Source organism: Mchenga conophoros, linkage group LG15 (assembly GCF_057382185.1).
Source record: "Mchenga conophoros isolate Kocher_MC1m ecotype Shallow Benthic linkage group LG15, M_conophoros_male_GT1.1, whole genome shotgun sequence".
Classification (NCBI taxonomy): Eukaryota; Metazoa; Chordata; class Actinopteri; order Cichliformes; family Cichlidae; genus Mchenga; species Mchenga conophoros.
Window position 1 is genome coordinate 12570821 of NC_140540.1, and position 25227 is coordinate 12596047.

At 40.3% G+C, this 25227-nt stretch overlaps 7 non-coding genes and 3 pseudogenes across 7 annotated transcripts; all 10 read right to left on the minus strand.

Moving 5' to 3' along the window:
* Nucleotides 1-104: 104 nt before the first annotated feature.
* Nucleotides 105-295, minus strand: LOC146557950 (U2 spliceosomal RNA). The gene has a single exon (XR_014888837.1). It is a non-coding gene; the product is annotated as a U2 spliceosomal RNA (small nuclear RNA).
* Nucleotides 296-932: 637 nt separating this feature from the next.
* trnal-uaa (transfer RNA leucine (anticodon UAA)) lies at nucleotides 933-1015 on the minus strand. The gene has a single exon. It is a non-coding gene; the product is annotated as a tRNA-Leu (tRNA).
* Nucleotides 1016-1864: 849 nt separating this feature from the next.
* LOC146557952 (U2 spliceosomal RNA) lies at nucleotides 1865-2055 on the minus strand. Its single transcript, XR_014888778.1, has one exon. It is a non-coding gene; the product is annotated as a U2 spliceosomal RNA (small nuclear RNA).
* Nucleotides 2056-2754: 699 nt separating this feature from the next.
* Nucleotides 2755-2945, minus strand: LOC146557953 (U2 spliceosomal RNA). Its single transcript, XR_014888838.1, has one exon. It is a non-coding gene; the product is annotated as a U2 spliceosomal RNA (small nuclear RNA).
* Nucleotides 2946-3582: 637 nt separating this feature from the next.
* trnal-uaa (transfer RNA leucine (anticodon UAA)) lies at nucleotides 3583-3665 on the minus strand. The gene has a single exon. It is a non-coding gene; the product is annotated as a tRNA-Leu (tRNA).
* An 849-nt stretch (nucleotides 3666-4514) lies between these two features.
* Nucleotides 4515-4713, minus strand: LOC146557955 (U2 spliceosomal RNA). The gene has a single exon (XR_014888790.1). It is a non-coding gene; the product is annotated as a U2 spliceosomal RNA (small nuclear RNA).
* Nucleotides 4714-5408: 695 nt separating this feature from the next.
* Nucleotides 5409-5632, minus strand: LOC146557956 (U2 spliceosomal RNA; annotated as a pseudogene).
* Nucleotides 5633-12026: 6394 nt separating this feature from the next.
* LOC146557957 (U2 spliceosomal RNA) lies at nucleotides 12027-12167 on the minus strand (annotated as a pseudogene).
* A 629-nt stretch (nucleotides 12168-12796) lies between these two features.
* trnal-uaa (transfer RNA leucine (anticodon UAA)) lies at nucleotides 12797-12879 on the minus strand. Its single transcript has one exon. It is a non-coding gene; the product is annotated as a tRNA-Leu (tRNA).
* Nucleotides 12880-13729: 850 nt separating this feature from the next.
* LOC146557959 (U2 spliceosomal RNA) lies at nucleotides 13730-13954 on the minus strand (annotated as a pseudogene).
* Between the last annotated feature and the right edge of the window lie 11273 nt (nucleotides 13955-25227).

Genomic DNA, 25227 nt, shown 5'->3' on the forward strand with positions numbered 1-25227 from the left:
ACGAAGACAATGTCCAGATATGCAGACGCACGCATATATCTAGCGTATAAGAAATTTCTTTGCACAAACTGTTGAGTCAAATGCCATTTGTTTTTCACAGCTTGAGGGAGTGCACCGTTCCTAGAAATACTGCAATACCAGGTCGATGCGTGGAGTGGACGGAGCAAGCCCCTATTCCATCTCCCTGCTCCAAAAATCAATTTAATATATGGTCCCCGGGTAGGGGACGTATCAGATATTAAACTGATAAGAACAGATACTACACTTGATCTTAGCCAAAAGGCCGAGAAGCGATACCCACATATCGCACGACAGAAACGACTCATTCTGCTTACTGCAACTCTAACTCATGGTTACAATGAAGAACACAGTCGCCTTCTAACAAATGGTAGAGGACAGGTCGATGTTTTACTGACGTTTTACCTCCGAAACATCACAATATAACTATGGTCGGCATGTTTCAGTTTTTAAACGGCGCCACATATATGACGACACTTTAGTTTCTGAAACGCCGGTCAGCGCATGCCGGTTAATGAGATTCAAAATCACGTGGTCGCCTGCAGTCCAATCAGCGGTCGTTGGGACGGAGCGTCTTCAATTCATTTTTATAACTTTCTTGGCGTTATAATTGTTTTCATAATATGATAATTACATACTGTTAAATTTTTAATGTTTCTCCTCCCGGTAACTGTATTCCTGTTATGTCTGGGCTTTCCCTAATTGCACAAGCCAACGGTTCTACATATAACATGTACAGTAAGACTGAGAGGGGGCGACCTTGGCACAGACCTCTCATTTGTCTTTCATCCCAGCTTTTTTGGGGGTGACTGGGTGGGGGGATATTGCTCACAGCAAATTCCTAAAAACCTCCTATTGATCATTGTTGCTCCCATAGATACATTTCAGTTTACCAGTCATGAGGCTCCAAATTATACCAGGAGTGGGGTTTGAACCCACGAGAGCATGCGCTCATTGGAGCTTAAGTCCAACGCCTTAACCACTCGGCCATCCTGATGCGTATATATTGTGCATGCGTGTTCCTTTAGGAAACAGGAAGATTGCTAGGAGAAAGAAACGTATTAATCTTGTTTGTTAGGATCATAGCCATAAATGGAGGACTCTTATAAAGTCCATGGATTTTCATTCACACATATTACATGAGGTATCTACTCTTTACACACTAAGGATCCACACTACCAGGGCTACGGCACACAGCTGTTTTATAAATCATCAAAACCAATACTATCCTAAGATTTATTATATACAAAAATGATCTGTTCCAAAATGTTTTCATGTAATCCTGAAAACAGAAAAACAATCTTCTGCACTATTAACCATCCACAAATGGAAACAACAGACAATACAGGTGATTTTAGCTAAAAAGCCAAGAAAAAATTGTGTGGGTTTTTTTTTTTTTCAAACGATGTAATTTACAGCCACAGAGGACAGAAAGCTGCAGTATGTAGAGAAAGAGAAGAGTTAAACCTATAATCAACATGAGTCCTTGTAGATGGCAGCCTCCGGTTTTTAAAGACTTCTATTGGTCTCTAGTGGACAACAGAGGTAACTGCAGGATTGGAGCCAGAATAGTGTAACTGCAGTTGAAAACGACATATTTTTTTGATTTCCCATAGAAAGTGTGTGTCCAGCCACGTGTCAGTCCAAGTGGCAGGATTTAGTAATTCTGGTAATAGTTAAATGTAAGTCATTCACAAATATTAAGTCGCAAGATTTCAGTCTGACTAACCTTGGAAGATTACACGAAGACAATGTCCAGATATGCAGACGCACGCATATATCTAGCGTATAAGAAAATTCTTTGCACAAACTGTTGAGTCAAATGCCATTTGTTTTTCACAGCTTCAGGGGGTGCACCGTTCCTAGAAATACTGCAATACCAGGTCGATGCGTGGAGTGGACGGAGCAAGCCCCTATTCCATCTCCCTGCTCCAAAAATCAATTTAATATATGGTCCCCGGGTAGGGGACGTATCAGATATTAAACTGATAAGAACAGATTTTTTTTTTTTTTCTTCACACATATTACATGAGGTATCTACTCTTTACACACTAAGGATCCACACTACCAGGGCTACGGCACACAGCTGTTTTATAAATCATCAAAACCAATACTATCCTAAGATTTATTATATACAAAAATGATCTGTTCCAAAATGTTTTCATGTAATCCTGAAAACAGAAAAACAATCTTCTGCACTATTAACCATCCACAAATGGAAACAACAGACAATACAGGTGATTTTAGCTAAAAAGCCAAGAAAAAATTGTGTGGTGTTTTTCTTTTTTTCAAACGATGTAATTTACAGCCACAGAGGACAGAAAGCTGCAGTATGTAGAGAAAGAGAAGAGTTAAACCTATAATCAACATGAGTCCTTGTAGATGGCAGCCTCCGGTTTTTAAAGACTTCTATTGGTCTCTAGTGGACAACAGAGGTAACTGCAGGATTGGAGCCAGAATAGTGTAACTGCAGTTCAAAACGACATATTTTTTTGATTTCCCATAGAAAGTGTGTGTCCAGCCACGTGTCAGTCCAAGTGGCAGGATTTAGTAATTCTGGTAATAGTTAAATGTAAGTCATTCACAAATATTAAGTCGCAAGATTTCAGTCTGACTAACCTTGGAAGATTACACGAAGACAATGTCCAGATATGCAGACGCACGCATATATCTAGCGTATAAGAAATTTCTTTGCACAAACTGTTGAGTCAAATGCCATTTGTTTTTCACAGCTTGAGGGAGTGCACCGTTCCTAGAAATACTGCAATACCAGGTCGATGCGTGGAGTGGACGGAGCAAGCCCCTATTCCATCTCCCTGCTCCAAAAATCAATTTAATATATGGTCCCCGGGTAGGGGACGTATCAGATATTAAACTGATAAGAACAGATACTACACTTGATCTTAGCCAAAAGGCCGAGAAGCGATACCCACATATCGCACGACAGAAACGACTCATTCTGCTTACTGCAACTCTAACTCATGGTTACAATGAAGAACACAGTCGCCTTCTAACAAATGGTAGAGGACAGGTCGATGTTTTACTGACGTTTTACCTCCGAAACATCACAATATAACTATGGTCGGCATGTTTCAGTTTTTAAACGGCGCCACATATATGACGACACTTTAGTTTCTGAAACGCCGGTCAGCGCATGCCGGTTAATGAGATTCAAAATCACGTGGTCGCCTGCAGTCCAATCAGCGGTCGTTGGGACGGAGCGTCTTCAATTCATTTTTATAACTTTCTTGGCGTTATAATTGTTTTCATAATATGATAATTACATACTGTTAAATTTTTAATGTTTCTCCTCCCGGTAACTGTATTCCTGTTATGTCTGGGCTTTCCCTAATTGCACAAGCCAACGGTTCTACATATAACATGTACAGTAAGACTGAGAGGGGGCGACCTTGGCACAGACCTCTCATTTGTCTTTCATCCCAGCTTTTTTGGGGGTGACTGGGTGGGGGGATATTGCTCACAGCAAATTCCTAAAAACCTCCTATTGATCATTGTTGCTCCCATAGATACATTTCAGTTTACCAGTCATGAGGCTCCAAATTATACCAGGAGTGGGGTTTGAACCCACGAGAGCATGCGCTCATTGGAGCTTAAGTCCAACGCCTTAACCACTCGGCCATCCTGATGCGTATATATTGTGCATGCGTGTTCCTTTAGGAAACAGGAAGATTGCTAGGAGAAAGAAACGTATTAATCTTGTTTGTTAGGATCATAGCCATAAATGGAGGACTCTTATAAAGTCCATGGATTTTCATTCACACATATTACATGAGGTATCTACTCTTTACACACTAAGGATCCACACTACCAGGGCTACGGCACACAGCTGTTTTATAAATCATCAAAACCAATACTATCCTAAGATTTATTATATACAAAAATGATCTGTTCCAAAATGTTTTCATGTAATCCTGAAAACAGAAAAACAATCTTCTGCACTATTAACCATCCACAAATGGAAACAACAGACAATACAGGTGATTTTAGCTAAAAAGCCAAGAAAAAATTGTGTGGGGTTTTTTTTTTTCAAACGATGTAATTTACAGCCACAGAGGACAGAAAGCTGCAGTATGTAGAGAAAGAGAAGAGTTAAACCTATAATCAACATGAGTCCTTGTAGATGGCAGCCTCCGGTTTTTAAAGACTTCTATTGGTCTCTAGTGGACAACAGAGGTAACTGCAGGATTGGAGCCAGAATAGTGTAACTGCAGTTGAAAACGACATATTTTTTTGATTTCCCATAGAAAGTGTGTGTCCAGCCACGTGTCAGTCCAAGTGGCAGGATTTAGTAATTCTGGTAATAGTTAAATGTAAGTCATTCACAAATATTAAGTCGCAACATTTCAGTCTGACTAACCTTGGAAGATTACACGAAGACAATGTCCAGATATGCAGACGCACACATATATCTAGCGTATAAAAAAAATTCTTTGCACAAACTGTTGAGTCAAATGCCATTTGTTTTTCACAGCTTCAGGGGGTGCACCGTTCCTAGAAATACTGCAATACCAGGTCGATGCGTGGAGTGGACGGAGCAAGCCCCTATTCCATCTCCCTGCTCCAAAAATCAATTTAATATATGGTCCCCGGGTAGGGGACGTATCAGATATTAAACTGATAAGAACAGATTTTTTTTTTTTTTTTTTTTTTCTTCACACATATTACATGAGGTATCTACTCTTTACACACTAAGGATCCACACTACCAGGGCTACGGCACACAGCTGTTTTATAAATCATCAAAACCAATACTATCCTAAGATTTATTATATACAAAAATGATCTGTTCCAAAATGTTTTCATGTAATCCTGAAAACAGAAAAACAATCTTCTGCACTATTAACCATCCACAAATGGAAACAACAGACAATACAGGTGATTTTAGCTAAAAAGCCAAGAAAAAATTGTGTGGGTTTTTTTTTTCAAACGATGTAATTTACAGCCACAGAGGACAGAAAGCTGCAGTATGTAGAGAAAGAGAAGAGTTAAACCTATAATCAACATGAGTCCTTGTAGATGGCAGCCTCCGGTTTTTAAAGACTTCTATTGGTCTCTAGTGGACAACAGAGGTAACTGCAGGATTCGAGCCAGAATAGTGTAACTGCAGTTCAAAACGACATATTTTTTTGATTTCCCATAGAAAGTGTGTGTCCAGCCACGTGTCAGTCCAAGTGGCAGGATTTAGTAATTCTGGTAATAGTTAAATGTAAGTCATTCACAAATATTAAGTCGCAACATTTCAGTCTGACTAACCTTGGAAGATTACACGAAGACAATGTCCAGATATGCAGACGCACACATATATCTAGCGTATAAGAAAATTCTTTGCACAAACTGTTGAGTCAAATGCCATTTGTTTTTCACAGCTTCAGGGGGTGCACCGTTCCTAGAAATACTGCAATACCAGGTCGATGCGTGGAGTGGACGGAGCAAGCCCCTATTCCATCTCCCTGCTCCAAAAATCAATTTAATATATGGTCCCCGGGTAGGGGACGTATCAGATATTAAACTGATAAGAACAGATTTTTTTTTCCTTCTTTTTATTTTCTTTCCACAACAATTCCAACATTTTACCTTTTCCTTTAAAATGATAAGGTTACATTCACTTTTCTCCCAACATTCGTTCATATCACAAAAAAAAAAAAAAAAAAAAAAAAGTTTCCTATTTTCATCTTTCCCCATACAAAGTAACATTTTCAAATAACTTATCATATTACTCCTTATCTCCCCCTCCCCACTTTACCCCTTACCCTTTATCTACCACCTCCTTTTGGGTACTTTCAAAAAATAATCTTTCCATCTATCCTTAATCGTATCGATTCCCCATTTTTGTAGTTCGTACCAATATATCCCTTCAAATTCCTTCTCTATAGCCTTAATCGTCCCAATTTCCCCCCATTTAAATCCCCCCGTTATGCAGCCCTGTCTTGCCTTCCATAATTTAAGCTTAATAATTGACAACAACATACAACGTATTTTATGTCTCTCATTTGTTTTGCCCTTAGCCCTAAAAAAAGTGATTTCTTCATACGTCACCATCCCCAACCCTTTGTACTTCCCCTTTACCCCTTCCCATACCTTTTTAGCGTATTCACATCCCCATAGTACATGTTCAATTGTTTCTTCTTCTACACAATTTTCCCTTGGACACTTTTTTTGTTTCCCCAAATTATGTGCATGCATTGTGACCCTCACTGGTAGCCTTTTATGTAAGTGCATCCAGTTAAAGTCCTTTAAAACATTTTTGAAACTCTTGTCCTGTGCAAGTTCCCACACTTCCGGGCTCACCGTTACCTGATTGTGATTAACTTTCCATACCAGTTTTTTGTATAAAAGTTTATGATTTAATACTGTATCCACCTCTTTACATTCCGAATGTTTCTTCCCCCATCTAACCATCCTCTGCAAATATTCTGGTCTAGACTCTGCTTTGGGACCTTTATTTTCCCACCCAATCAAAAACCGGTATGGTATCGCTAACCAAAACCATAACAATATTTGGCATTTATGCATATAAGTCTTTTTCAATAATGTACAAACATTTGCATAAAATATTGTATCCAACTTTAAAGGAACGTTCGGTACCCCTTTCCCACCATCTGCAATTTCTTGATACATGTGTACTCTTTTTACATACTCATAACCCCCCCATATGAATTTGAATATCCCCCTCGTTATTTGTACTCTATAAATCTGAGGCATCGGAAACACATAGGCCAAATGTAATAGTTTCGGCACTACCTCGCTCTTTATGACCAAAACTTTCCCCGATATTGTAAGTTTTCTTGCTTTCCATAGGCCTAATTTTTTATCCACCGCATTCATCTTCTCTTTCCAATTACAGAAAGCATCACCTTCCTTATTTCCAAATGAAATTCCTAAAATGTCCATAGGACCTTCACACAAAGTGAATTCACAAATGTTGTCTTTTCTACCCTCCCATATCCCCAAATATTTGTACTTTGTTTTCTCTTTATTTATTTTCGATCCCGTCGCTTTTTCGTAAGCTTTTAAAATTTCTATCACTTCCCTTAAGCTATCATCATCTGCCAGATATAATATCGTATCATCTGCTGATAAGAACAGATTTTTTTTTTTTTTCCTTTTTTTTATTTTCTTTCCACAATCATTCAAAAACATTTTACCATTTCCTTTACAATGACAAGTTTACATTTCCATTTTTCCCCACATTCGTTCATGACAAACTGATTAACATTTTCATATGACATTTTCATTTGACGTATAGCTTATCATTACTCCTTTTCCCTTCCTCCTTTCCTTACACTTTACCTACCACCACCTTTTGGGTACCTTCAGAGCAAAAAAAGGAGAGAAATCTTTCCATCTGTCCTTAATTGTGTCTATTCCCCATTTTTGTAGTTCATGCCAATATATCTTTTCAAATTCCCTTTCTATAGCCTTGATCGTCCCAATTTCCCCCTCTTTGTATCCCCCCATTATACAACTCTGTCTTGCCCTCCACAACTTAAGTTTAACAATTGATAACAACATGCAACGTATTTTATATCTCTCTTTTTCTGTACCTTTAGTCCCAAAGAAGGTGATCTCTTCATAAGTCACCGTCCCCAAACCTTTATACTTCCCCTTTACCCCTTCCCATACCTTTTTTGCGTATTCGCATCCCCATAGTACATGTTCAATTGTTTCTTCTTTTACACAATTGTCCCTCGGACACTTTTTCTGTTTTCCCAAATTATGTGCGTACATAGTAACCCTCACGGGTAGCCTTTTATGTAAATGCATCCAATTAAAATCCTTTATGACATTTTTAAAACTCTTATCCTGTGTGAGTTTCCACACTTCTGGACTCACCGGTACCTGATTTTGGTTGGCTTTCCGTACCATTTTCTTGTATAGAAGTTTATGGTTTAATACTGTATCCACCTCTTTGCATTCCGGATGTTTCTTTCCCCATCCCACCATCCTCTGAAAATATTTTGGTCTAAACTCCGCCTTAGGTCCCTTATTTTCCCACCCTATCAAAAAACGGTATGGTATCGCCAACCAAAAACCATAGCAATATTTGACATTTATGCACATAAGTCTGTTTCAATAATGTACACACATTTGTATAAAACATTGTATCTAACTTCAACGGGACATTTGGTACCCCCTTCCCACCATCTTCTATTTCTTGATACATTTGTAGTCTTTTTACATACTCGTAACCCCCCCATATGAATTTAAATATCCCCCTCATTATTTGTGCTCTATATATCTGTGGCATCGGGAACACGTAGGCCAAATGTAGTAATTTCGGCACTACCTCACTCTTTATAACCAAAACTTTCCCCGAGATTGATAATTTTCTTACTTTCCAAAGACCCAACTTCTTTTCCACCGCGTTCATCTTTTCTCTCCAATTACAAAGCTCATCGCCTTCCTTGTTTCCAAAAGAGATTCCTAAAATATCCATTGGACCTTCACACAAAGTAAAATCACAGATGTTATCTCTTCTACCCTCCCATATCCCCAAATATTTATACTTTGTCTTCTCTTTATTTATCCTAGATCCCGTCGCTTTTTCATAAGCATTTAAAATTTCTATCACATCCCTTAGACTATCATCATCTGCCAAATATAATATCGTGTCGTCCGCGTATTGTGATATTTTTAAACATTCCCCCCGTGGCATCATTATCCCTTTCACTCTTTGGCTTTCCCTTATTGCACAGGCCAAAGGTTCAACATAAAGTACATAAAGCACAACAGATAATGGACATCCTTGTCTCAAACCCCTTGTTTGATACACCTTTTCTGTAAGAAATCCATTTAATTTTATTTTCGAGTTTATGCCCTTATATAAATTCTTTACCCATTTTATAAAGGTCCCTCCCAGCCCCATATACTCCATTGCCCTCCACAAAAATTCGTGATCTACCCTATCAAAGGCCTTTTGCTGATCCAAGCTCACACATATTGCTGCCAAGTTTCTATCCCTCACATATGTAAGTATATCTCTGTGTAGTTGCACATTCCAGGTAATTTGCCTCCCCCGTACCCCACACGTTTGATCCTTCTCCACTATGTGCGACATTACTCCTGCAAGTCTATTTGCAAATATCCTACTCAAGATCTTATAATCCACACATAACATGGTTAACGGTCTATAGTTATCAAGTTGATGTGGGTTGCCTTTCTTAAATAATACGGAAACCACACCCATCTTCATACTCTCTGTCATCGCCTCTCCCTCCATGATTTCCTTAAAAACTCCCACCAAATGTATCCCCACCACCCCCCAAAGGGTTTCGTAAAATTCCTTTGTTAAACCATCTATTCCCGGCACTTTATTTGCCTTCATTCCTTTTATTACTTTATATGCCTCCTCTATTGTCACTTCCCCCTCTAGCCTTTCCCTTTCTTCTCCCGTTAGTCTCTTCTTTATTTTCTTCAAGAAGAAATCCCCTTTCCCTCCCTCTAGATTTTCTTTGCTGAACAGCTCCTCATAATATTCCTTCGCCACCTTTAACATATCTTCTCTCCCTTCCGTCATTTTCCCATCCTTCTCCAATTTTGTTATGACTCCCCTTTTTTCCCTACTTTTCATCTTTTTGAAGAAAAAAGCGGAACATTTCTCGTTCTCCTCATACTCCTCCTGTTTTAATTTATATGTTTCAGCCCTTGCCTTCCTCTCAAGTAATTCTTCCTGTTTCGATCTTAAAATTTCTATTTTCTCGTCCTTATTTTTATTTTTTTCTTTTGTTTGTAGTGCGTAAGTATATTCTATTTCTTTTTGCAGCGTGCGGAATTCCTCATTCCTAGCTCTTGACCTTTCCGTACAATAATCCACTGTGAACTTTTTTATTTTATTTTTTACATCCTCCCACCAGTCCAGTTTATTCATGTATAACTTCTCCGTCTCTGCCCATAAGGGGAAGAGCTCTGCAAATTTTTTCTTGTATTCTTTTTCCATAAGTACTTCATTATTTAGTTTCCAGTAACCTTTTCCATAATCTGTTCCTTTTATCTCCACTTCCACCTCTACCATTTGATGATCCGTGAACAGTGCCGGTATTAGTTTTCCTTGCTTTATTTTGCACTTTTTGTCTACCAATATATAATCTAATCTACTTTCCACCCCTCTTGTATTCTTCCATGTGTGCCCCACTTGTTTCCCCTGTAGTGTAGCCATTGCATCTATCAAACCATATTTTTTTATGAAAGTCTTGAAGGGGAGGGAGGATTTTTCCTTCTCCAAGGTGCAGTTGAAATCCCCTCCCACCAGAATATTTTTTTTTGTCATAAAACAGGTATCCATTTTTAAGAGTAGTTCTCTTCTCAACTTTGGATCCACATGTGCGTACACGTTTATTATCCGGTTTTGCATTCCACTTTTTTCCACATCTACAACCATCACCCTTCCCTGTATTAACGTGTAACTTTCCTTTATCCTTATACTTTTGTTTCCACATAACACTCCGACCCCAGTCCCGTGTACCCCCCCTATACTCCAAGCCGATTCACCTCCTCTCCATTCCTCCGTAAAAAGGTCAATATCCCCCTCATCCTTTAGATGTACTTCTTGCAGTAGGCAAACATCAAAATTATAATGTAACAAAAATTCATAAACCATTTTCCTCTTTCGGGCGTTTTTAAGCCCCCTTACATTTAAAGTAATTATTCGGAATTTTCCCATATCTTAACAACAAAACCAAATCATTACCAAACAAAACCATGGGAATACGTTTATAATTAAAGTCCGGAGGAAAAAATTAAATAACTGCATTAAGTAACCTAAAAAATCTTCTTTTATTCCGAAATCCCCATTTTTAACTCTCCATATTAACTTGCGCCAGCAAGTTTTTTATAAAGGAATCTTCCGACTTTTCTTCACTTTCGGCCTCTTCCCCCGTATCCCCATCACTAGTTAAGTCACTTAAAGGCGTGTGCATACATTCAGTCTGTGTACCTCTCAGAACATGTCCCTCCACATTTTCCACCTCCTCGGTCCGTTCCTCTCTGTCCTCTCTACTTTTCATTTTAGTCTCTTCTGAAGAAGCGCCCGAGCTCACCTTTCTCCGCCTCTTAGCTGATTTTCTCCGAGGCTTCGCTACTACTTCCCACACCTGTCCGTCCTCCCCTTGTTTCTCTCTCTCGGCATCCAGTTCGCGTGGATTTCCTCCCTCCTCCTTTCTCTGCTCTGCTCCACCTTCCTTGCTCCCATCTCTCTCCTCATTAGTCTGATCTTCGGCAGCCGTTGGCGCCTCCTGTGCTCTCCTTTCAGTATCAGTTTCTGTGTCCGTTTTTCTATGATATCCGTCTTTAGTTCCAGATTTTGCCGCTTCAGAATATGACCTTGGCCTAGTACAGTCTCTTGCCATGTGCGTCTCCGAATCACACAAGTGACATTTTCTAGGCTCCTTGCAGTCTTTTGTTATATGGCCTATCTTTCCGCAACTCCTGCACCTCATTTGTTCGCAACTGTCCGCATTGTGTCCGGTGCTACCACATTTTCTGCACGCTTGGGGCTGCCCGGCATACACTAGGAAGCCCCTATCCGCTCCAATAGAGAACACCGCGGGCGGGTGGCAATACCCGTCTTCGGTGGCCATATCCACATTTAATTTGACTCGAAATTGTCTTTTTCCGGTCCATAGGCCTAAGCCATCCTTTATTTTCCGCACTCCTGGTAGTACTGTAACGTACCTTCCCAAGAAATACTTAATAGTCTCTTCAGAAACCCATGGGTTGTACATATGAACAGTTAGGATCCTATAATCATTTCTGTACATAGGGGTTACCATGTATTTTCTCAATTCTTCGTTTTCTTCTCCAATACACTTCCTTCTCACCTCCTCCGCGCATTCTCCCGTGCAAAAGGTTACATCGTAATGTTTACTTGCCGTGCTCTGCTGAAGGCAGTAAATTTCCTCAGGCTGTATCTTTAAAGCCTCGTATAGGATCCTCCGTCCAAAATTAATTCTGTCATGGATTTCCTCATCTTTCTCCATCAGCTCGAATCTCAAAGTATTTCTTGTACCTTGCATCCATGCATTCCTCTCATAGAAGTTGGCCGATGATGCCGCCATCCTGCATTGCTTCTCGCCTTATCACTGATAAGAACAGATACTACACTTGATCTTAGCCAAAAGGCCGAGAAGCGATACCCACATATCGCACGACAGAAACGACTCATTCTGCTTACTGCAACTCTAACTCATGGTTACAATGAAGAACACAGTCGCCTTCTAACAAATGGTAGAGGACAGGTCGATGTTTTACTGACGTTTTACCTCCGAAACATCACAATATAACTATGGTCGGCATGTTTCAGTTTTTAAACGGCGCCACATATATGACGACACTTTAGTTTCTGAAACGCCGGTCAGCGCATGCCGGTTAATGAGATTCAAAATCACGTGGTCGCCTGCAGTCCAATCAGCGGTCGTTGAGACGGAGCGTCTTCAATTCATTTTTATAACTTTCTTGGCGTTATAATTGTTTTCATAATATGATAATTACATACTGTTAAATTTTTCTCCTCCCGGTAACTGTATTCCTGTTATGTCTGGGCTTTCCCTAATTGCACAAGCCAACGGTTCTACATATAACATGTACAGTAAGACTGAGAGGGGGCGACCTTGGCACAGACCTCTCATTTGTCTTTCATCCCAGCTTTTTTGGGGGTGACTGGGTGGGGGGATATTGCTCACAGCAAATTCCTAAAAACTCCTATTGATCATTGTTGCTCCCATAGATACATTTCAGTTTACCAGTCATGAGGCTCCAAATTATACCAGGAGTGGGGTTTGAACCCACGAGAGCATGCGCTCATTGGAGCTTAAGTCCAACGCCTTAACCACTCGGCCATCCTGATGCATATATATTGTGCATGCGTGTTCCTTTAGGAAACAGGAAGATTGCTAGGAGAAAGAAACGTATTAATCTTGTTTGTTAGGATCATAGCCATAAATGGAGGACTCTTATAAAGTCCATGGATTTTCATTCACACATATTACATGAGGTATCTACTCTTTACACACTAAGGATCCACACTACCAGGGCTACGGCACACAGCTGTTTTATAAATCATCAAAACCAATACTATCCTAAGATTTATTATATACAAAAATGATCTGTTCCAAAATGTTTTCATGTAATCCTGAAAACAGAAAAACAATCTTCTGCACTATTAACCATCCACAAATGGAAACAACAGACAATACAGGTGATTTTAGCTAAAAAGCCAAGAAAAAATTGTGTGGTGTTTTTCTTTTTTTCAAACGATGTAATTTACAGCCACAGAGGACAGAAAGCTGCAGTATGTAGAGAAAGAGAAGAGTTAAACCTATAATCAACATGAGTCCTTGTAGATGGCAGCCTCCGGTTTTTAAAGACTTCTATTGGTCTCTAGTGGACAACAGAGGTAACTGCAGGATTGGAGCCAGAATAGTGTAACTGCAGTTGAAAACGACATATTTTTTTGATTTCCCATAGAAAGTGTGTGTCCAGCCACGTGTCAGTCCAAGTGGCAGGATTTAGTAATTCTGGTAATAGTTAAATGTAAGTCATTCACAAATATTAAGTCGCAAGATTTCAGTCTGACTAACCTTGGAAGATTACACGAAGACAATGTCCAGATATTCAGACGCACGCATATATCTAGCGTATAAGAAATTTCTTTGCACAAACTGTTGAGTCAAATGCCATTTGTTTTTCACAGCTTCAGGGGGTGCACCGTTCCTAGAAATACTGCAATACCAGGTCGATGCGTGGAGTGGACGGAGCAAGCCCCTATTCCATCTCCCTGCTCCAAAAATCAATTTAATATATGGTCCCCGGGTAGGGGACGTATCAGATATTAAACTGATAAGAACAGATTTTTTTTTTCCTTCTTTTTATTTTCTTTCCACAACAATTCCAACATTTTACCTTTTCCTTTAAAATGATAAGGTTACATTCACTTTTCTCCCAACATTCGTTCATAACACAAAAAAAAAAAAAAAAAAAAAAAAAAAATCCTATTTTCATCTTTCCCCATACAAAGTAACATTTTCAAATAACTTATCATATTACTCCTTATCTCCCCCTCCCCACTTTACCCCTTACCCTTTATCTACCACCTCCTTTTGGGTACTTTCAAAAAATAATCTTTCCATCTATCCTTAATCGTATCGCTTCCCCATTTTTGTAGTTCGTACCAATATATCCCTTCAAATTCCTTCTCTATAGCCTTAATCGTCCCAATTTCCCCCCATTTAAATCCCCCCGTTATGCAGCCCTGTCTTGCCTTCCATAATTTAAGCTTAATAATTGACAACAACATACAACGTATTTTATGTCTCTCATTTGTTTTGCCCTTAGCCCTAAAAAAAGTGATTTCTTCATACGTCACCATCTCCAACCCTTTGTACTTCCCCTTTACCCCTTCCCATACCTTTTTAGCGTATTCACATCCCCATAGTACATGTTCAATTGTTTCTTCTTCTACACAATTTTCCCTTGGACACTTTTTTTGTTTCCCCAAATTATGTGCATGCATTGTGACCCTCACTGGTAGCCTTTTATGTAAGTGCATCCAGTTAAAGTCCTTTAAAACATTTTTGAAACTCTTGTCCTGTGCAAGTTCCCACACTTCCGGGCTCACCGTTACCTGATTGTGATTAACTTTCCATACCAGTTTTTTGTATAAAAGTTTATGATTTAATACTGTATCCACCTCTTTACATTCCGAATGTTTCTTCCCCCATCTAACCATCCTCTGCAAATATTCTGGTCTAGACTCTGCTTTGGGACCTTTATTTTCCCACCCAATCAAAAACCGGTATGGTATCGCTAACCAAAACCATAACAATATTTGGCATTTATGCATATAAGTCTTTTTCAATAATGTACAAACATTTGCATAAAATATTGTATCCAACTTTAAAGGAACGTTCGGTACCCCTTTCCCACCATCTGCAATTTCTTGATACATGTGTACTCTTTTTACATACTCATAACCCCCCCATATGAATTTGAATATCCCCCTCGTTATTTGTACTCTATAAATCTGAGGCATCGGAAACACATAGGCCAGATGTAATAGTTTCGGCACTACCTCGCTCTTTATGACCAAAACTTTCCCCGATATTGTAAGTTTTCTTGCTTTCCATAGGCCTAATTTTTTTATCCACCGCATTCATCTTCTCTTTCCAATTACAAAAAGCATCACCTTCCTTATTTCCAAATGAAATTCCTAAAATGTCCATAGGACCTTCACACAAAGTGAATTCACAAATGTTGTCTTTTCTACCCTCCCATATCCCCAAATATTTGTACTTTGTTTTCTCTTTATTTATTTTCGATCCCGTCGCTTTTTCGTAAGCTTTTAAAATTTCTATCACTTCCCTTAAGCTGTCATCATCTGCCAGATATAATATCGTATCGTCTGCATATTGCGATATTTTTAAGCTTTCCCCCCTTGGCATCATTATCCCTTTCACTATTTGGCTCTCCCTTATTGCACAGGCCAAAGGTTCGACATAAAGCACGTAAAGTACGACAGATAATGGACACCCTTGTCTCAAACCTCTTGTTTGGTACACTTTTTCTGTAAGAAAACCATTTAATTTAATTTTTGAGTTTATGCCCTTGTATAATATTTTTACCCTTTTTATAAAAGCCTCTCCTAACCCCATTTCCTCCATTACCCTCCACAAAAAATCATGATCTACCCTATCGAACGCCTTTTGCTGATCCAAACTAACACAAATTGCTGCTATATTTCTATCTCTTACATATGTAAGTATATCCCTATGTAATTGTACGTTCCAAGTAATTTGCCTCCCCTGGACCCCACACGTTTGATCCTTCTCCACTATGTGTGACATTACTCCTACGAGTCTATTTGCGAGTATCTTGCTCAAAATCTTGTAGTCCACACATAACATGGTTAGAGGTCTATAATTATCGAGTTGATGTGGATTACCTTTCTTAAATAATATAGAAACCACGCCCATCTTCATACTCTCTGTCATCACCTCTCCCTCCATGATTTCCTTAAAAACCCCCAACAAATGTATCCCCACCACTCCCCAAAACGTCTCATAAAATTCCTTTGTTAGGCCATCTATTCCCGGCACTTTATTTGCCTTCATTCCCTTTATCACGTTATATGCCTCATCTATTGTCACTTCTCCTTCTAGCCTATCCCTTTCTTCTCCCGCTAATCTCTTCTTTATTTTCTTTAAGAAGAAATCCCCCTTCTCTCCCTCTAGTTTTTCTTTCCTAAACAAATCCTCATAATATTCTTTCACCACTTTTAACATATTTTCCCTCCCCTCGATCATTTTCCCATCCTTCTCTAATTTCGTTATAACCCCTCTTTTATCCCTACTTTTCATTTTTTAAAAAAAGAAAGCTGAACATTTCTCATTTTCCTCGTACTCCTCCTGCTTTATTTTATATATTTCAGCCCTTGCCTTCCTCTCAAGTAATTCTTCTTGCTTCAATTTTAAATTTTCTATTTTCTCGTCCATATTTTTATTTTTTCCCTCGTTTTGTTTTACATAAGTATGTTCTATCTCTTTCTGTAGCGTACAAAATTCTTCTTTTCCTGATTTTGACCTCTCCGTACAGTAATCCACTGTGAATTTTTTAATTTTATTTTTTACATCCTCCCACCAATCTAATTTCTTCATATATAGATTTTTCATCTCTGCCCATAACGGGAAGAGCTCTAAGAATTTTTCCCTATAATCTTTTTCCGTAAGTACTTCATTATTTAATTTCCAATATCCCTTTCCAAATTCCGTTCCTTCTATCTCCAATTCCGCCTCTACAGCTTGATGATCCGTGAACAGTGCCGGTATTATTTTCCCTCGCTTTATTTTACACTTTTTGTCTACCAATATATAATCCAATCTACTTTTCACCCCTCTTGTATTCTTCCATGTATACTCAACTCGTTTCCCCTGTAATTTGGCCATTACATCTATCAAACCATATTTTTTTATGAATGTCTTAAAAGGGAGGGAAGATTTTTCCTTCTCCAAAGAACAATTAAAATCCCCTCCCACTATAATATTCTTTCTTGTCATGAAACAGGTATCCATTTTTAAAAAAAGTTCTCTTCTCAACTTTGGATCCACCTGTGCGTACACATTTATTATCCGACTTTGCATCCCGCTTTTTTCCACATCTACGACCATCACCCTTCCCTGTATTATCGTATAACTTTCCTTTATCTGTATACTTTTATTTCCACATAACACTCCAACCCCTGTCCCATGTACCCCCCCTATACACGCAGATTCTCCTCCTCTCCATTCCTCCGTGAAAACAGCAACATTCCCTTCATCCTTTAAATGTACTTCTTGCAATAAACAAACATCAAAATTATAAAATAATAAAAATTCATAAACCATTTGTCTCTTTCGGGCATTTTTAAGCCCCCTTAAGTTTAACGTAATTATTCGAATTTTCCCCATATCCCAACAACAAAAAGGAAATACAAAAACAAAACCATGGGGACATATTTAAACTTAAGATCCAGAGACAACAACAAAGAAAAATAAAAATAAAAATACCAACTTTAACTGTCCATATTAACATGTGCCAATAAGTTTTTTTATAAAGGAATCTTCTGACTTTTCTTCACTTTCGGCCTCCTCTTCTATGTCCCCATCGCTTGTTAAGTCACTTGTAAGAGTATGCATACATTCAGTCTGTGTTCCTCTCAGGACGTACCCCTCCTCATTCCCCACCTCCTCAGTCCGCTCCTCTCTGCCCTCCTTACCTTTCATCTTAGTCTCTTCTGAAGAAGCGTCCGAACTCACCTTCCTCCGTCTCTTGGCAGTTTTTCTCCGTGGCTTAGCTACCACTTCCCATATCTGACCGTCCTCACCTTGCTTCTCGGCATCCTGTTCACAAATCGTTTCTCCTTTCTCTGTTCCACTCCGTCTTCCATACTCCCAGCTTTCTCCTCATTAGTCTGATTTTCGGCAGCTGGTGGCACCTCCTGTGCTTTTTCTCCAGTATCAGTTTCTATGTCCGCTTCTCTGTGATGTTCAACCTCGATTCCAAACTTAGCCGCCTCCGAATATGACCTGGGCTTAGTACAGTCTCTTGCCATATGCGCATCCGAGTCACATAAATGACACCTTCTAGGCTCCTTGCAGTCTCTTGTTATGTGGCCAATTTTTCCACAACTCCTGCACCTCATTTGTTCACAATTGTCTGCATTATGCCCAGTGCTACCACATTTCCTGCATGCTTGAGGCTGCCCTGCATAAACCAGGAAGCCTCTATCCGCTCCAATAGAGAACACCGCGGGCGGGTGACAATACCCGTCCTCGGTGGCCGCATCCACTTTGAGTTTGACACGAAATTGTCTTTTTCCGGTCCATAGGCTGTTAAGTCTAATTGTTGAATGTTGCCATTGTGTTTCTTAAATTTGTACAGTCTTAGTTTAAGCAGTAGGATCAAAGCCATTCCTTTGATTCTGACCACCTCTCCAGCCACTCTGTGCTGGGGGAGGTTTTATTGTAGATACATCCTAACTTGAAGATCTGTTTGATGTTTGGTAGAGCTTCCTACCCTTTGTATGGTTTCACTGTGTTATCTTTGGTAAACCATACATTGGGTGTGGGGGAAGACTACCCTCTTTATGACCAAGGATGTTGTTCCTGCTTTTAGGTTTTATGACCCTTTGACCAACACACACACACACACACACATTCTCACATAACACACACACATTCTCACACACACACACACACTCAGTGTATACATTTACATACAGTGCCTTGTCTTTGTAACCAAAGGGGGGTTGCAAGGGGAGGTGTTTTGTAAACTATTGTTTGAAGTTTGTCAATAAAAGGCGGCGAGAGGAGGCCACCAGTGTGGTCATTTCAACGTGCTGGTCACAGACGAGAGGCCTCCCTTGCGCAAGAAATCGATCGAACACTGTTGCCTTGCTTTTCTTTCATGGGAATAAGTCTTGGATACAGCGGGGTCTGAGTTTAGACCCAACATTTATTTGGTCCTTCGGAGCCGGAGCCTAACACATTGCATCCACCGAGGAGAGGGAGAGGACGCCACCGCAACGTCTGGGATGATTGACGTAAAGCCCTGGTGTTTTTGGCTTGCCACCAGGCCGGGAAGTTTGCGCCTGACCTCCCCTCGGGATGGATGACGATTGACGGGATCCAGAGACTCTTCCCATGAACGTAAACAAACAGTGAGTACAGAAGGCCTTAGAGAGTGTCTCTATAACCGTGTGAATGAATGTGGGATCCTAGAAACGCGTCACCGTGATTCTGCGTGAAACGTTTGAGTCCCGGGGAGCGCTGGTCACGAGAGCGCACGTGGACCCAAAACAATAGAGAGCGGCTACGGGCTGTGCGTTAAACGTGAGTCCGGGAGCGCGCTAGCCGCGTGAGAGAGACGCAGGCTTCTCCGCCGTTTGGGGTGTAGAGAGTTCTCCGCCATTTGGGGCGTGGAGAGAACCTAGGTTCAGTGTTAAGATATTCATTGTGTGTACTCATGTTGTACAGTGTTTAACTGCATTATGGTTACTGTGGTTTAACAGAGAGTGTTTTAGTGCTCACCACAAGGAGGCACTTTTTCATTGTACGTTCCTAAAACAGAAGAAGAAGAGAAATGGATACGGCACCTATGAGAAAAGTTTTTGCCGTGTGTTGAAGAGGAATAAAGTTCATAAAATATTAAGGACATTTTTGCCTCCGTCGTCATTTTCCTTCGAGTTGATCGCTGTCGATGCTGCAATACTCAACAGGTTATGGGCCCAGGGCCGACTCGAAGAAGAGTTTTTTCTCATGAAGATCCGGAGCCACAACGGATAGCGGGCTAACGGCTAAATAGCAACATGGATCAACGAGGAGCAAGCAGGCTGCCTCGACTCATGTTTGACGGAGATGAGACCAGATATGAACTTTGGGAAACTAAGGTGCTTGGATATTTGCACTTGTTGGGATTAAAAGACACCGTTCTGAAGGAACCGAACGGCGCGGCTGAAGTAGCAGCAGACGGTAAGAAGAACGCCGACGCTTACGCCGAGTTAATCCAATTCTTGGACGATAAAAGCCTCTCACTGATTATGAGAGATGCCCCTGATAATGGGAGAAGAGCATTAGAAATACTAAGGGACTACTACGCGGGAAAGGGGAAGCCCCGAATCATCAACCTGTACACCACGCTATCATCGCTTCAGAAAAAGAGGGAAGAGACTGTCACAGACTATGTCATCAGAGCAGAGGCCGCCATTACAGCACTGCGCAATGCGGGTGAGACTTTAGGTGATGGATTATTGATTGCTATGGTTTTAAAAGGTCTACCTGAAAGTTTTAAGCCATTTGCAATACACGTTACTCACGATAAAGACGATATGACATTTGCTGAGTTCAAAACAAAGCTACGGAGTTCCGATAGACCTGAAAAGGAATGTGAAGTGTGTATCCAGGGAAAGTTTGCACAAACCCGAAACAGAGATCCGGATACAAGAGCAAAGGCTCCTTTACAAATGGTACACACAGATTTAGCAGGTCCGATAGCCACTGAATCTATTGATGGGTACAAATATGTGCAGTCATTCACTGATGATTATTCAAACTCAGTGTTTGTATATTTCCTGAAGACGAAAACTGATACAGTGCAGGCAACAGAGAAATTTCTAGCGGATGTTGCACCATATGGCAACGTAAAATGCATTAGATCAGACAATGGGACAGAGTTCACATGCAGAGATTTCCAAACCCTGTTAAGGAAAAATGGCATTAAGCATGAGACATCAGCCCCGTACTCACCCCATCAGAACGGTACCGCCGAGAGGGGGTGGCGTACTCTTTTCGAGATGGGCAAGTGCATGCTAATTGAGAGTCAGCTACCGAAATGCCTATGGAACTATGCCATTCAAACTGCTGCTGTAACACGGAACAGATGCTTTAGTAAGCGAACAGGGAAAACACCCTACCAAATGCTGACAGGTAAAAAGCCAGACTTGTCAAAAATGCAGAAATTTGGGTCTGTGTGCTATGCATACAAACAGGACAAGGGGAAACTTGATTCAAAATGTGACCAAGGTTTCTTTGTAGGTTATGATAAGAACAGTCCCGCCTACTTAGTTTACCACCCTGAAACTGAGAAAGTTCAGAAACATAGACTTGTTAAGTTTGTGAGCAAAGTAAATGTAGAAAGACAAACACAGACAGATGAGGGAGAACTAAATGATGACTGTAGCAGAGTAAGACAGCCTATGGCTAACAGACCTTCAGAGAAAGGTGACAAGGACAATGAGGTTCCAGAACCTATTGTGACAGACACAAGTCCACAAAGTGGTATACCTGATGAGCGTGAACGAAAAGAGACAAGTGTGACAAGTGATGGATTTGTCAACAAAAGGTATCCTCTTAGGGAGAGAAGAAAACCGGGACATTTAAATGACTTTGTAGCTGCCAACAGTGGCTGCGATGAGATCCACACCACCATAGACTACTGCTACAGGGCAGTGTGTGGTGTCCCAAACACATTTGAGGAAGCCATAGAATCAGCTAACTCAAACAACTGGATCAAAGCCATGGATGAAGAAATCCACTCGTTACGGGAAAATGACACTTTCACCTTAACCACTTTGCCAAAAGGGAAGAAAACAGTGGGGGGAAAGTGGGTTTATTCCATTAAGAGTGACATTGAGGGAAACGACAGATACAAGGCAAGGTTCGTAGCCAAGGGTTACAGCCAACAGTCGGGGATAGATTATGGAGAGACATTCTCACCAACAGCCAACTTAACTAGCATAAGAGTTTTGCTACAGAAAGCAGCGCAGGAGAACCTGTTACTTCACCAAATGGATGTGAAGACAGCGTATTTACACGCTCCCATTGATTATGAAATCTACATTGATCAGCCAGAGGGTTATGAAGAGGGAGAAGGGCTAGTCTGTAGATTACAAAAATCCTTGTATGGGTTAAAACAATCTGGTCGTAACTGGAATAGGATCTTGCATGAATACCTAACAGCGAACAGTTTCAGGCAAAACCCAGCAGACCACTGTGTTTATACCAAAGAGACAAAAGATGGTAAGGTGATTATGATCATCTGGGTGGACGACCTGATAATTGCTGCTGGCAATGAAAAGGTAATGAAGGATGCGAAAGAAATGCTTTCAGTCAAATTTAAGATGAAAGACTTGGGCAGACTTAAGCATTTTCTGGGTATTGATTTCACTCAGTCTGATGGATGTGTAACAATGTCACAAGAAACCTATGTCAACAAGATACTGATGAGGTTTAACATGCAGAACTGTAAACCCAGAGGAACTCCCTGTGATCAGAAGTTGTGTTACACAGAAGGTGCAACTAAGATAAAAAATGTGAGGATGTATAGGGAGGCTGTAGGCAGTCTTATATACCTTGCATCAGGTACCCGCCCTGACCTGAGTTTTGTGGTAAGCAAGTTATCGCAACATTTCCATGAGCCTACAGAAGAACAGTGGGGAACTGTGAAACATGTGTTGAGATATCTCAAAGGGTCCAAAGATAAGAAGTTGTGTTTTAGAAGAAACACAGATGAAAATTTGGGTCTAGTGGCCTACAGTGATGCTGACTGGGCAGGTGACACTGCCGACAGACGCAGCACTACTGGTTACTGTGTACGTCTATGTAACAACAGTTCTTTAGTTTCATGGAAGACCAAGAAACAGCCCACTGTGGCGCTCTCTACCTGTGAAGCAGAGTATATGGCTCTGGCTTCCACAATGCAAGAGTGTATATATTTAGAACAGCTTTTGAAAGGTATAGATGACTACAGCTACACTCAAACAATAGTGTACGAGGACAACCAGGGAACAATTGCCCTGGCTAAAAACCCTGTGAGCCGACAGAGGTGCAAACATGTGGACATTAAATATCATTTTGTAAGGTCCATTGTAAATGAAGAGAAAATGTGTCTGTTATATTGCACCACTGAAGAAATGGTTGCAGATGTTATGACCAAACCTGTTTCTAAGCTAAAACTTGCTAAGTTTGCTAACGTTATGTTTGGTGCTTAAAAGAAAAAAGAGAGAGAGAAAAGAAAAAAGGAAGTGTGGTAGAGATTGTACAACTGTTTATCGTTTATTGTACAACTTTTCTTTGATTCCAGCAACCTGAGTACAAGAGGGGGTGTTAAGATATTCATTGTGTGTACTCATGTTGTACAGTGTTTAACTGCATTATGGTTACTGTGGTTTAACAGAGAGTGTTTTAGTGCTCACCACAAGGAGGCACTTTTTCATTGTACGTTCCTAAAACAGAAGAAGAAGAGAAATGGATACGGCACCTATGAGAAAAGTTTTTGCCGTGTGTTGAAGAGGAATAAAGTTCATAAAATATTAAGGACATTTTTGCCTCCGTCGTCATTTTCCTTCGAGTTGATCGCTGTCGATGCTGCAATACTCAACATTCAGAGTCCGGAATCTCCGCCATTTGGGGCGTTGGAGAGTGTCCGAAGGTTGAATTCTCCGCCATATGGGGCGTTTGAGAGTTTTCAACAGAGAGCGCTAGCTGTGCGTGCAGACGCAAGCGATAGGCCTATGTTGTGTGTGTGTGCGGGCCAGACGTGGTCTGCGTGAGTGTGGCTGATTGTTGTCTTGTAATGGAGAATAAAATGTGTAAGTCTGCCTTAGAAGGAGATGTAAAATTTATGGAGAAATTTTTACCAGGCAGCACGCAGTATGTAGGTTGTTGGCGTAAGAAATGTGGATTTGAAGGGACATTAGTGGAAGTTCAGTGTAAAATGCTGGTAGAAAGAATAGCTGTAAGTGTAGCAGGTAAAACAGGTAAAGCGAAGCAGAGGAAGGAATTGCAGTTAGCAATTGCTAAGTTGTGGCTGGAGCAGGCTCAGAAGAGGAGAGAAGCACAGAATGTTAAAAGAGCAATATTGCAAGAAGTAGTTGTGAAACCTGAGGATGAAACTACAGCTCAATCCACTGCAACTACTCTAGAACAACACCGTAGAAAAGCATTAGGAAGAGCAAGAATGTTAGCAGAAAGTAGAGTCAGAGAAGAGCGTGAGAGAGCAGAGGTAGAAGTGGAGGAGAGATTAGAGGCATATTAGGAGCAGCATTGAGTCCAAGACAGACTAGGCAAGAGAGGAGACAGAAAAGATGAAGAAAGTTTTTCTCCTGATCAATTCCGCGAGTGTGAGAGTGTCTGACGTCATGGTGTGTGTGAAAGGTATCCAGCTGGGGCAGACGTGATTCTGCAGGTCACCTGCCCAGTGGACAAAAAGAAATAAAATAGTTGTGTGGATGAATGATGGCACGAAGAGTGTTTGGTGTTTCTCAGTCTGAAACAGCTGTAATGCTATTTTCTGTTTTGGAGAAAAGTACAGTTAAAGAAAAAAAACAGAGAGATGTGTGTTGTTTTAAGCAGTGATGAGAATAATGGAAGTGTGGTGAGAGATGAACACAAAAACATACTGAAAATGCATTAACTATACTAACCCCACATGCATATACACATACAATGATACTCATGAGACCAGACAGCATCTTAAGCATGAGATTCTGTTTGTCATCTTGTCCAAGTCACTAGTAAGATGAAAGTGATACATAGACTAGTGGACTGAATATTATAGGAGGACAGATGGTTGCATCATAGAGGAGGAAACAGAATGCTGATGAGAGGTCTTGAATGAGTGAGTTGAGTGAGCTGATTGTGAGTTTCTGGTGTGTGAAGAAGTTTTACCATGGCACACATTTAGTTACATGAGAACTAAAACTTATTATGTGCTAAGACAACAGGGTTATGCTGTATGTTGTGTGTATGGCTGATTGGATGAATGTTTGAGATTAAACTGGCTGTTTGATTTGTCTTTATTACTAAAGTTGAACCTGCCAATTGGGTTGTTACGATTTATCCCCCTGGCATGAAGAACACGTGTCATGATTTAAACAAGGCCTATCTTTCCTTTATTTTCTTTGATTTCTTTGATTTTCTTTCTTTTATTTTGTTACTTTCATGGTGCACTGAAAGTTTTGTTTGATGATCTCTGTTTGAGCAGATCTGCACGATTAGAATCGAAGCGTCGTCAAGAAAACTGTTGCAAAGTGAGCTTCTCCAAAATTAAAATGGGCTCTTATTTGGGACAATCAGGAAACAAATTCCTGTCCAAAAGGATTCAACGAGAAAATCCAGTCTAAATTATTTTTCTTTTTGAAATGACGTTGTTTTGCTGAGCGTGG